This window comes from Rhinopithecus roxellana, chromosome 8 (assembly GCF_007565055.1).
Source record: "Rhinopithecus roxellana isolate Shanxi Qingling chromosome 8, ASM756505v1, whole genome shotgun sequence".
Taxonomy (NCBI): Eukaryota; Metazoa; Chordata; class Mammalia; order Primates; family Cercopithecidae; genus Rhinopithecus; species Rhinopithecus roxellana.
The window spans coordinates 128710709-128724247 of NC_044556.1; the positions used below are offsets into that span (position 1 = coordinate 128710709).

A 13539-nucleotide genomic window follows, 5' to 3' on the forward strand; every position below is an offset into this window, starting at 1 on the left:
CATTAGCAGTTCACAGAAGAAGAGGCTCAGTGAGGACAGGAGGAGTGGTCCTTAAGGAATGTGTTTCATTTAGGTGGAAAGAACGTACTGATTATTGAAACAGCATGACTCAAGATGTGGCAACAGGAACTCGGTTTTGTTGGCACGATTTGGATTGAAGGGTTTGTTTGGAATTTGGTGGGAAATACAGTACATTTGATGCGGTAGGACTAAATATTCAGTCCTTAGAAATGAAGCAGGGGAAATTAGAATTGAAATGGTAGTACATATTGTTATTCACTAGCTTAGCGTGTCACTCTATTTCATTTCTTCAAGAGAGCCAAAAGGTGACAGATAGAACTCATTGCCAAAAGGTTTTTAAAGATACCACTTTGAAGGTTTGGACTTCAGGGAACAAGCAGTACTAATGAAGCCATCTGTGCTGCACTTGTTTATCTAAACAGTTTGGACAGCTGAACTGGCTCTAGGAATCAAGTTAACAAACCTAGCCCCTTCATCTGCTTGATTCCAATACCGCCTAACAGATATAGCTATAAGGATGAATAGGGTCATTGATACTACTTCTGACTCTGAACAGTATTTGAAATAATAGACGATAGTGGGTTTTTCTCCTCAGTTGTGGTACTCTTGATGGAGTATGGCAACCTTTGACTTAATAGTCACTGGACCTGTATTTCATGTCTTGTGTGATGCTGTAAATTATATGATCCCCTTAGTAACAACCAAAATTTGTATTTATAACTACTTAATTACTATAACTAAGTAGATTAGAAATCCTGGCAAGACTTTTGAGTCCCGGAGTAGTAGTGATTTATCTGAGCCAGTATCCTAGATATGTAATTTATAATTCTGGCTTGCCCACAGTTCCTTTGGAGGAAATCTGCTTTTTCTACAGTACATTGCCGAAGAACAGACCTCAATACCAATTTTTTTTTTAACCATATAAAACTGTATTGCAGTGGATTGGTCCAGCAGTGGGCATTTGACCTAAGGGCTGCTAATTCATCAGCCACCTAAAAACCCAGGATTGTCTAGTTGGGAAAATTTATAGTCAGTTATAGAAAACATGGAGTTAATTTGCCATTGAGCCATGGGAGCTGAAGCTGGAAAGATGTGTTGGTGTAGAGTCCTGTAAAACTAAAGTTTAAAGGAATGGAAAGTAGATGTAAACAGAAGCTATGAATTACAGAAATGATAAAGGAGATAAGGAAGCCATTTGGTAACTATAAAAGAGTAGGGCATATGTGCTGAGAGAAGTGCAAAATTCTGAGAGAAACCATGTGGTTTGAGAGAGAGGCACACAACACGAGAGTGAAGATTCTAGTTTCTGGCACTGTAGATGCTGTTCTTCCTTCAGTACTTCTGTGGCTCCTGCCCTTCTTGAGACTACATTCATTCCTCCCCACCCCCAGGAAAGATTGTAGGCTTTGGTGTTAGACATTTGACATTAGAATTCTGGCTGTTTTACCAGCCCCTGCAACCTTGGGCAAACTGCTTAACCTCTCTGTCTCAAATCTTTCTCACCTGTAAAATGAGCATCGTAACAATACCTTTTCTCACTGGATTGATGTGAGGATTAAGTGAGAATGACACGTGGAAAGCTTAGAACAATGCTAAGCATATAACAAATGTTCAATAAGTAATATATATGTAATGATATTTGAGGTAATTTGATTTTTTTGCAACTAAAAGAGTCTATAGTTAATCTCCTTGCTGATTCACTTAGAGCAGAGTAATCTTGTGTGGGTGGGGGCTGGGTAAACAAGATAAGGTATAAGGAGTTAGAAAATATTGTCTTATACAGAGTTAGAAAATATTGTCTTATACAGTGTGAATAATAATACATTGAGCATTTAATAGATGCTTGGTGTTCTAAGCATTTTACCTGTATTAACTCATTGGATGTTTCTGTTACCTTCATTGTAGAGATGTAGAAACTGAGGCACAGAGAGGCTAACCAACTTGCCCAAGGTTATAATGGTGAAAGACCGAATGCTTTTTCCCTAAGACCAGCAACAAAACAGATGGCTACTCTCACCACTTCTGTTTCACAGCGTGCTGGAGTTGCATTGCAGCCAATACAGTCAAGAAAAATAGACTGGGTGTGCTGGCTCACGCCTGTAATGCCAACACTTAGAGAGGCTGGAGAGCAGGGGTGGATCACTTGAGTTCAGGAGTTCGAGACCGGCCTGGCCAACATGGTGAAACCCTGTCTTTACTAAAAATACAAAAAAAATTAACCCAACATGATGGCGGGTGCCTGTAATCCCAGGTACTCAGGAGGCTGAGGCAGGAGGATCAGTTGAAACTGGGAGGGCGCACCACTGTACTCCAGCCGGGGCGACAAAGTGAGACTCCATCTCAAAAAGAAAAGAAAAGACATCCAGATTGGAAAGGAGGAAGTAAAATATCTTCTTTGTAGACGACGTGATTGTCTGTAGAAAATCTGATGGAATATGCTGCAAAATTTTTGGGACTAAGTGAATTTAATAAAGTTGTGGATTACAGAGTCAGTCTATAAATATCAATTGTATTTATTTAGCAATGAGCAGTTAGAAATTGAAATGTAATGAAACCAGTACCATTGATAATAGTATCAGATATGAAATACTGTAAACTACACAGCATTGTAGTAAGAAAGTAAAGAAGACTTAGATAAGTGGGGAGATATTCTTTGTTTATGGGTGAGAAGAGTCATTGTTGCTAAGATGACAGTTATCCCTAAATTGATCAATGCGATTCCAATGAAAATGCTAGCACGCTTTTTTTGGGGCAGGGGGATAGGAATTGACAAGCTGATTCTGAAATTCATGTGGAAACATAAAGGACGTAGAATAGCCAAAACAGCTTTGAAAAAAGAAGAACAAAGTTGGAGGTCTAATGCTATCTAACATCACAATTTATTATAAATCTGAAGTGGTCAAAACAATGTTGTATTTGTATAAGGATGGCAAAATAGATCAATGGAATAGAACAGAATCCAGAAGTAAGCCAGTACATAAATGGACAACTGAATTTTGGCAAGGTGCAAAGGCAGTTCAGCAGAGAAAGGATAGTCTATTCAACAAATAATGCTGGCACAATTGGATATCCAAATGCAGACAAATGAACTTCAGTCTATATCTTGCACTGTTTGTGAAAATGAACTCAAAATGAATCAAAGACCTAAATGGTAAAGCCTAAAATTACAAACTTTTGGCAAAATTAGGACAAAATCTTTATCTTGAGTCAGGCAAAATTATTTTTAGTTATAACACCAAAAGCATGATCCATAAAATAGCACATTGATAAAATGATTTTTTTTTATCAAATTGAAAATGTGCTCTTCCAGGGAGAATTCTTTTTTTTTTTTTGAGCTTCATTCTGTCACCCAGCCTGGACTGCAGTGGTGTGATCTTGGTTCACTGCAACTTTCACTTCCTGGGTTCAAGCAATTCTCCTGCCTCAGCTTCGCAAGTAGCTTGTACTACAGGCATGTGCCACCCACCACACCTGGCTGATTTTTGTATTTTTAGTAGAGATGGGGTTTCACTATGTTGCCCAGGCTGGTTTTGAACTCCTGACCTCAGGTGATCCACCCACCTCAGACTCCCAAAGTGCTGGGATTACACGTGTGAGCCACCATGCCTGGCCAAAAAGAGAATTCTTAAGAGAATGAAAAGACAGGCTGCAGGATGGGAGAAAATACTTGCAAATCAAATGCGTGATTAAGACCTTGTATATAGAATATATACTAATGAACTCTCAACTAAACACCAACAATCCAATTTTTTAAAATCTGCAAAATATTTGATAGATACCTCACCACAGAAGATATGCTAAGTATATGAAAAGATGTTTAGTCTTTATATATATATTTTTTTTATTTAACAATAGTATTTAATGCCGCCAAAAAGTATAAAAATACAGTAGGAATGGCAGTACAATACAAAGTAATCTTTCCTAATTTGTTTCTTGTGTATCTTTCTGCGTTTCATACATGTATTATAAACACTTAACAACATGTCACATTAAAGGTTCTGCAAAGTCTTATGCTGGTCGGTGCTCTTCATCCCCTGGATGTAAAGTTTACTTTGTAAACAAACAACTGTGAGGCAATCTAGAGGGTTAGCAAGCCTCATTTTAGTTTCCAGAGTGGGCTTCAGGTCTTGCTTTGCACATCAGTGGTTCAAAATTTGTAGCTGCAGAATATTCTCAAGTCATAAATATTAGGTGTCTGTCAATCTTGGCCTTTTTCTTTTTCGTTCATTCTCATTTAGCCTCTGTTTCATCTGCTGCACTTTCTGAGCTGTGGTGGCCTTTCTGTCCTCTCGAATACATTTCGGTAGAGCACTCTCATTGTTCTCCTCCATTGCATCTTGCATTTTAGAAGAAAGGCCTGTACATCAGTCACCTGTCAGTTTTTATTCTTCTAGACCTATTCTGTTCCCATTGTATTTTTCAGTCATTATTTTGTTTGGTGAATGATCAAAAGCAGGAGATAAGTCTCCTTAGAAAGTTCTTTCCATCATTTCTGTATACTAGAATCTCCCTTTATACATTTGCTCCTTATATTATAGCCATGTATGAGAATCTCAGTTGATCTGGGGTCTGAGATAAAACCCATTCGGTATTTTCTCATGTTCAATAACACTTGTTTAATGTTAATATCGTCTCCTTTTTCCATCAAAACAAGACAAGTGTCTACCAGAGAGAAGGTGCCAGAGTGCCCAATGCCTGCACTACAGTGGATCACTGCAGGCCCATGGTCAGGGTTCCACGAGCCAGATTTTCTCACTTTAAACAAGAAATTGAGAAATGAAGCTGGTGATTTAGGGACTCCAAAATCTGGCCAGGTAGTGTAATGAAAGTGAGATATTGTTCTGGTTTCACCACTGTTGATATTTTCTATTTGTAGTAGATGTACTGTATAATACGACTTCACATCTTCTGACAAGAGCTTCACACTGAATCCTGTTTCTTTACAGCATCTCTTGGTCATCTTTTGGCCAGTACTGTGCATGTTTAACCAATTCTTTCTTCACAATGTGGTTCAGCATGACAACTGCTTTGGTCTTCTGCTGCCAAACCATAAGCCAGAAATGGCAGCATGCGTTAGGAAGTGGACCCTGTGTTAAGATGTAACTTCTTTGTGCTTCTGCTATGTCAACTAAGCTGGCATTAATATAATCATTCTCAGCATTTTGCAGTTTAAGACAACTGTGATCATCAGGTACAGCGGCTGCCAGCGATGCTGAGCATCCAACTCCTTTAACTCCCCCTCAGTGGTGGTGGGCATGGCAGCAGGAGCGAGCTGGCGTGAGCAAACCCTGCTCCAGCAGAGAGGCTCAGGCCCCGCACGATCCACGGAGAGCCTGTATTACATTAATTATCATGTTAATAGTCACTAAAGAAATGGGAACCAAAATCAGTGAACTAGCACTACCTACCTGAAAGACTGACCATACCAAGTGTTAGCAAAGATGTGAAAGACTAGAACTCTATACTTTGCTGTTAGGACTGTAAAACGGTTCAACTACTTTAGGAGACAGTTTGGTTGTTTCTTAAAATGTTAACTTACAGGCTGGGCACCATGTCTCACTTCTGTAATCCCAGCACTTCAGGAAGCTGAGGCAGGTGGATCACCTGAGGTCAGGAGTTCGAGACCAGCCTGGCCAACATGAAACCCTGTCTCTGCTGAAAATACAAAAATTAGCCAGGCGTCATGGCATATGCCTGTAATCCCAGCTACTCGGGAGGCTGAGGCAGGATAATCCCTTGAACCCGGAAGGCGGAGGTTGTGGTGAGCCAAGATTGCGCCACTATACTCCAGCCTGGGCAACAGAGTAAGACTCTATCTCAAAAAAAAAAAAAACACAAAAACCTTAACGTACACCTACCAGCAGTTCCACTCCTGGGTATTTACTGAAAAGACTCATGCACTAATGTTCACAGCAGCTTTATTTATGATAGTCACAAACTGGAAAAAATGGATGAATAAATTGTGATGTAACTATACTATTTAGCAATATAAATGAATGAACTATTTATTGATAGTCACAACAACAGGGATGAATCTCAAAATAATTATGCAGAGCAAAAGAAGGCAGGCACTGGCTGGGCACGGTGACTCACGCCTGTAATCCCGGCACTTTGGGAGGCTGAGGCAGGTGGATCACCTGAGGTCAGGAGTTTGAGACCAGCCTGGTCAACATAGTGAAACCCCATCTCTACTAAAAATACAAAAATTAGCCAGTTGTGGTGGCAGACACCTGTAATCCCAGCTACTCAGGAGGCTGAGGCAGGAGAATTGCTTGAACAAGAGGCGGAGGTTGTAGTGAGCTGAGATTGCACCACTGCATTCTAGCCTGGGTGACAGAGCAAGACTCCATCTCAAAAAAAAAAAAAGGCCAGGCGTGGTGGCTTGAGCCTGTAATCCCAGCACTTTGGGAGGCCGAGGCGGGCGGATCACGAGGTCAGGAGATCGAGACCATCCTGGCTAACACGGTGAAACCCCGTCTCTACTAAAAAATACAAAAAACTAGCCGGGCGAGGTGGCAGGCACCTGTGGTCCCAGCTGCTCAGGAGGCTGAGGCAGGAGAATGGCGTAAACCCGGGAGGCGGAGCTTGCAGTGAGCTGAGATCCGGCCACTACACTCCAGCCTGGGCGACAGAGCGGGACTCCGTCTCAAAAAAAAAAAAAAAAGAAGGTAGGCACTTTGGGGGTGACTAATTATGTTCCTTATCTTGATTTTTCATAGGTGTATACTATATATATATTTTGAACTATATAATTTATTGCATGTAACCTATATATATAAAGGTTTTTTGTTGTTGTTTTTTGTTTGTTTGTTTTACATTGATAGGGATGGAGTCTTGCTATGTTGCCTAGGCTAGTCTTGAACTCCTAGGCTCAAACTGTCCTCTTGCTTACAGGTACACACCACCAACAACCCATTTAGTCTATCACTTAATTGATAGACTAAAATTTAGCTTTTGTTTTTGGACCAAATCTGTTTTTAAAAATTTTTAAATTCATGCAGGCTGAGTGCGGTGGCTCAAGCTTAATAATCCTTGCACTTTGGGAGGCCAAGGTAGGTGGATCACCTGAGGTCCAGAGTTTGAGACCAGCGTGGCCAACATGGTGAATCTTTGTCTTTACTAAAAATACAAAAATTAGCTGGTGCCTGTAATGCCAGCTACTCGGGAGACTGAGGCAGGAGAATCACTTGATCCCAGGAGGCAGAGGTTGCAGTGAGCCGAGATCACGCCATTGCACTCCAGCCAGAGCAACCGAGCAAAAACTTTGTCTCAAAAAAAAAAAAATGCAATAAAGATTTACTACAGATAGAAAATGATAAAAGATTGATTAAAAACTTTATATAACATGCATTAGGGTTCTATAGAGGGACTGAACTAATGGAATAGATATATATATATTAAGAGGAGTTTATTAAGTATTAACTCACAGGATCACCAGGTCCCACAATAGGCTCTCTGCAGGCTGAGGAGCAAGGAGAGCCAGTTTGAGTTCCAAAACTGAAGAACTTGGAGTCTGATGTTTGAGGGTGGGAAGCCTCCAGCATGGGAGAAAGGTGTAGGCTAGGAGGCTAGGCCAGTCTCTTTTTCACTTTTTTCTGCCTGCTTATGTTCCAGCCACACTGGCAGCTGACTAGATTGTGCCCACCCAGATTAAGGGTGGGTCTGCTTTTCCCAGCCCACTGTCTCAAATGTTAATCTCTTTTGGCAACACGCTCACAGACACACCCAGAATCCATACTTTGTATCCTTCAATCCAATCAAGGTGACACTCAGTATTAACTATCACATGCATCATTACTTTGTTTTTCATATACTTTAATATATACAAAGCAGAAACAGTTGAAAGAAATTTTGTTTTTAGAAATCGTTAAGAAATAAAATTCCTTTGGAGTAGTGGTTTTCAACTGGAGACTGTCATCTTGGAGACGTTTGATTTCACAGCTGTTACTGGAATCCACTGGGTAGAGGCCAGAGATACTTCCACACAGCCTGCAATGCACAGCAAAGTCCTCCTCAACAAAGAATTATCTAGTTCCAGATGTTAGCAGTGCCAAAGTTGAGAAACCCTGATTTGGAGTATCTAAAGTCAATTTTAGTTGTTTATTATTTAATCATGTGTTATTACACGTTCATGTGTTGAATATGTTACTGCCAAAACAAGTTGCTAAACAAAAACCTTTTAAGAAAATTGTGTATTAGGCCTTTGGGAATGTGTGGATGATGTGTTCGTGAGACTCTTTGATTCATGAAATAATTATTTTTGGGTAGCCACCTGGAGTTCTATTTGGATGTGTTGCAGTACTTGTGTTCATAGCCTTTGAAAAAAAATGTTGAAATATTACCACTTGTACACCTCATTCCCCAACCTAGTCTGATAGAGGCCACCAGTAGAGCTTAATTTTAATTGATAGACTAAAAATTAGTTTTTTTAAAAAATAATTGGTGGCTATTCAAAATCTGAAATTTAGATTTAAGATTTATTAATTTTGAATGCCTACCTAGCCAGCTTTTTTTCCAGTGTTCCATAAATAGGCCAAGATCCTGGTTCTTAGATCTAACTTTAGCAGTTTTACTGATAACCCTTGGATCTTTAGTATTTTCTTCTTTTTCCATTTTAAAAGAGAACCTTGAGGAGAGAGAAGGTGGATATGAATGGAAGAATAGGGGGAAGGACAATGATTTGGATTGGTTTGAAACGTTGGCCCCTAATATGTTGCGTTTGAGGAGTGGTATTTTTCTAAACGGAGTAATACTTGGGATTTTGTAAATTCAGTTTGATGAGGATCTTAGAAGTAGGTTACTACTATTGCAGTTATCTACAGCTGCTCCAGAAGACTGATGGCTATATGACTGGATTTGATCCATGCATGGAGGTAGAAAAAGTACCTTACTTTGTGTATTACTCACATCTATTGCACTAAAGCAGTGCTTTCTGGCTGGGTGCAGTGGCTCATGCCTGCAATTCTAGCACTTTGGAAGGCTGAGGCAAGCAGATTGCCTGAGCTCGGGAGTTCAAGACCAGGCTGGGCAGTGTGGCAAAACCCCATCCCTACAAAAACAACAGCAACAACACACACACACACACACACACACAAATTAGTCGAGCATGGTGGCACACACCTGTAGTCCCAGCTACTTGGAGGGCTGAGGCAGGAGGATCTCTTGAGCCTGGGAGGTTGAGGTTGCAGTGAGCCAATATCACGCCACTGTACACCAGCCTCGGTGACAGAGTGAGACTCTGTCTCAAAAATAATGAATAAATAAATAAATAAATAAAACAGTGCTTTCTGAAGTAGAATCTATCCATTTTTGTTCTAGGTGAGAGGTTGACAAACCTCTAAAGGCCCAAAGAGTAAATAATCTACGCTTTGCAGGCCATGCGAGTCTCTGTTGCAGCTATTCAGTTCTGCCTTTGTAGTGTGAAAGCAGCCATAGACAACACATAAATGGATGAGTGGCTGTGTTCTGTTAAAATTTTATTTACAAAAATGGGGCTGGATTTAGCTTGTGGGCCAGTTTGCCAAACGCTGTTCTAGGCCACCAGTGTTTCCTCTTTGGGATATTTGACATTTTCTGCTTAATTTTCCAGTGGTGGCTTACTACAAATAAAAGAGAGTGGCACCCTTTTACTTGCAGCTACTGTGCTGTATTTGATGGCTTTTACTGATGATGGTATGTAATAAGTGAATGTAATAAGTTCACATCTGAACTTTAAGAAGTAGAATAAGGCAACCTTAGGTTTTTTCTCTCTCACAGTCTGCATGCAGCTGGTTGATGAATTCAGGCACTTTTACTTTGAAAAGTCTCTGGAATTAGGTTTTTTAATGTTCATATTTATAATTTCTTGGCTGCAGTAGATTATAATAACCTCCTTATTGCTCCTTCTGCATTTAAGGTTCTCAAATTCATCAATGTCCACAAATGTTACCTAAGTTACCTTTCTAAAATAAAAGTATTGTACACTTCTCTGTCTATAATTATGCAGGGACTCCCAGTCACCCATAGCAGTGGTTCTTGACTGCTTTTTATTCCTGAGTCCCTTTGAAAATCACTAATAGCTGTGGATCCAGGAAAATGAGTTTATTTTTGTGTGTGTTCATGTACACAGTTTTCATACTTTGGGGGAGTTGGGCAATATATGGCCCTAAAGTTTTATGCATGTCTCTTAGTTAGGAAATCTTGATTTACATTAAAGTACATTTCTTTCCATGCTGTTGTAAGTGCTTCATGAGCTGGCTAGAGTCTATCTTTGTAATTTATCTTCCATGTTCACACACACAGACATACACACCCCATGCACTCCCCCTCCCCAACCTGTTGTGCTTTTTTCTACAAAGAACCAACATTCCTCCGTTGTGGCAATTTCTTCCATTCTTGTGGCTTTGCAAATAGCATTTCCTCGTGCCAGGATTGCCCTTACCATAAATTTCCCTTCCATATGCCCATTTTCTACTTGTTAAGACTCATCTCAGATATCAGATTCTCTGTGAAGATATTCCTGACATCTCTTCCTTGGCAGACAGAAGTAAATATGAAGAAATTCTAGCAAATGAAACAAATAGGGACACCTTTTTTCGGAGTGGGGAGGAAGATGGAAGGAAGGTTTCTTGGAAAGCTTTATTTGCTCTTCTTGAGAGAGAACACTATTCCATAACCTTCTGAACCTCTCTAAGCCTCCTTTTCTAAACTGATTATCAGTTTCTTAAATTGATTACATTATTGATAAATAATAATATTTATCTTCGAGGGGTGTTAGAATAAATGATGAACAGTGTTTGAATCTCCTAACACCTCAATACTTATACAGGAAATTCCCTTCTTCTGGTCATTGGGTGGCCTCCGGAACTTATGCAGGAAGGAGTAAGTGTACGTTCAGAGACCTGGTACTCTTAGTTCTTAATAAAAATGTTCTGCTGAAAAACTAGATCATAAATTTACTAGAACATTTCTTAAAATCCTTCTGGTGAAATTAAAGTGTGTGGGTAAGCTACAAGTCACTGTGCAAATATTTATGTTGTTATAGGTATTGTTACATTTAAAAGACCAGAGGGATCTTTACTATTAGAGCAAAAAACTTTTTTTTTTCTAGTCAGTTACTGATAGAATAGATTTCTGGCTTTCACAAATTAACACTTATAATTGTGGGTTCTCACTATTCCATGAATGACAGGGAGGATGCATGGCATATGATAGTTTGTAATTTGCTGAGCCCAGATTGGTCCTAGTCTACTACCTAGTAGGTAAATCTCAATGTGATTTGCTAATCTCTACTATTTGTAGAGTAATTTTTGTTTTTTTTTTTAGATAGGGTCTCACTCTGTTGCCCAGGCTGGCGTGCAGTGGCGCAGTCTTGGCCCACTGCAGCCTTGACCTCCCAAGCTGAAGTAGTTCTCTCACCCCAGCCTTCCAAGTAACTGGGACTATGGGACTATAGGCATGAACCACCATGCCCAGCTAATTTTTAATTTTTTTTTTTTTTTTTTTTTTTTTTGTAGAGATGGAGGTCTCGCTTTGTTGCCTAGGCTGGTCTTGAACTCCTGGGCTCAAGTGGCGCTCCCACTTCCCTCTCCCAAAGTGCTGAGATTACAGGTGTGAGCCATGTGGCCTGGCCATAGTAACTTTTGTTGCCAGCACTATCTTTCTACAGCTGGAGCCAACTCCTGCTGCTTGCTGGTGATCAAAGAGAAGCAAAAAGCAATAGCTGTAGAAGGAAGAATTTAGAGTAAATTAAAGAGTAAAATGTAACATTTCGTGATGGCTTTAATTCATGATTCATATGAGTCACCTTTACAGTTTACATAGTAATGTGAATAAGTATAAATTATTTCAATCTTCTTAGAATCATTAAAGGTCTGTAGGATTTAAAAAATAATTACACTTTAATGTTTTATATGCCACAGTAGTATTCTCCAATTTGGAAATCTTTCAAGTTGTCTTGGAAAAAATACTTCATAAACTTATACCAAGGGTCTATTGTAGTGGAAGTCATTGCTTAGGTATCCATTTGTTGAGACTTTGAATTCAGTATGGTCTCTCTCTCTCTTTTTCTGTCTCTCTGTTTCTGTGTATATCCGTCTGAATGGAATTTGTAAGATATAATTTAATAGTCCATTAATATGGACTCTACCTTTTCATTGTATACAGTCCAGGCTTTTCTATTATTGTGACAAACATTGCCCTTTATTTCTTCAGACTCAATTCCTGATGCTTCCCACCTCCGTTTGCATTTGCCCTCTGTACTGTACTTGAAGTACTGGCAGTCCACTGAATATGAGAAGGGATTTCACTGTTCCTTTGTACATACTGTTTCCTTTGTCATCTTATTCAACTAAAAAACTTTTATTAGAAATGAAGAAGGAGAGAAACTAGTTATTTTACACCTGGCCACTCACACATTTCCATAGCATTTAAACATTCAAGAAGGGCTGATGGAAAGTGCCAAGGATTAGCAAATGGAAGACTTGAATTTAAGATCTACCTGTGCCATTAATTGGTTATGTGGCCTTGGCAAGATCACATGACCTTGGCGTTGAATTGGTGTTGTCTTTTGTAAAATCAGGATTGGAACAAAGCAGTGGGTTAGCAAATTTGTCCTTTTTTTTTCTGCCTTCATATTCTTTCATTCTTACACATTTGAAAGATACAACACTTTCTCATCACTTTACAATGAATTCCTACAGCCGTGATTCTCTATGGTATTCGGGGTTGGGACATGGGCCCTGAGACGAGGCAGGTATTAAAATTAGAGAAGACCTGGGGTTTGAAATGCACCCTAAGTTGAGATCTCTAAGATATTTTCCATCTCCTAAATAATATTCATCTGTATTATTAACACGAGGCAAAAATATTTATGGATATATGAGCTTAGGTCCAAAAAGCTGTTCTTCAGCCTATTTTGTCTCAGGTCCAGATTGACGCTAAACAAGTGATCACTAACGCCATCTGTTGGTGGTAACAGTTGTACTTTTTCTTTTAAAATTTATGTTGTAGCATAACGTTCTCCATAATACTATCAAACAAAAATGTTGGGGACCAAGCGTCTCTGTCTTATTATGGAGTGGAGTTAGAGATACTTACGTACCAAATGCTTTAAACAGGAGGAAAAGACCATAAAACACTTCAGTTTTAACAGTACCTGCATTAGAGTTGTACTGTTTATTGGGTGTGTAACTTTGTTGGTTTCTATGAAAATGTGCAGGTTGAAGGTTTATGTCTTTTTTTTTTTTTTTTTTTTTTTTTTTAGATAGAGTCTCGCTCTGTTGCCCAGGCTGGAGTGCAGTGGCGCAATCTTGGCTCACTGCAACCTCCGCCTTCCGGGTTCATGCCATTCTCCTGCCTCAGCCTCCCAAATAGCTGGGACTACAGGCACCCGCCACCACACCTGGCTAATTTTTTGTATTTTTAGTAGAGGTGGGGTTTCACCATGTTAGCCAGGATGATCTCGATCTCCTGACCTCGTGATCCGCCCACCTCGACCTCCCAAAGTGCTGGGATTACAGGCGTGAGCCACCACGCCCA

General features: G+C 39.7%; 1 protein-coding gene and 1 pseudogene across 3 annotated transcripts in view; one reads left to right on the forward strand and one right to left on the reverse strand.

Annotated features, from left to right (window-relative positions):
* Nucleotides 1-13539, forward strand: part of RALGPS2 (Ral GEF with PH domain and SH3 binding motif 2) — a 239763-nt gene that overhangs the window by 71611 nt on the left and 154613 nt on the right. The window lies entirely within an intron of this gene.
* LOC104672013 lies at nt 4128-5278 on the reverse strand (annotated as a pseudogene).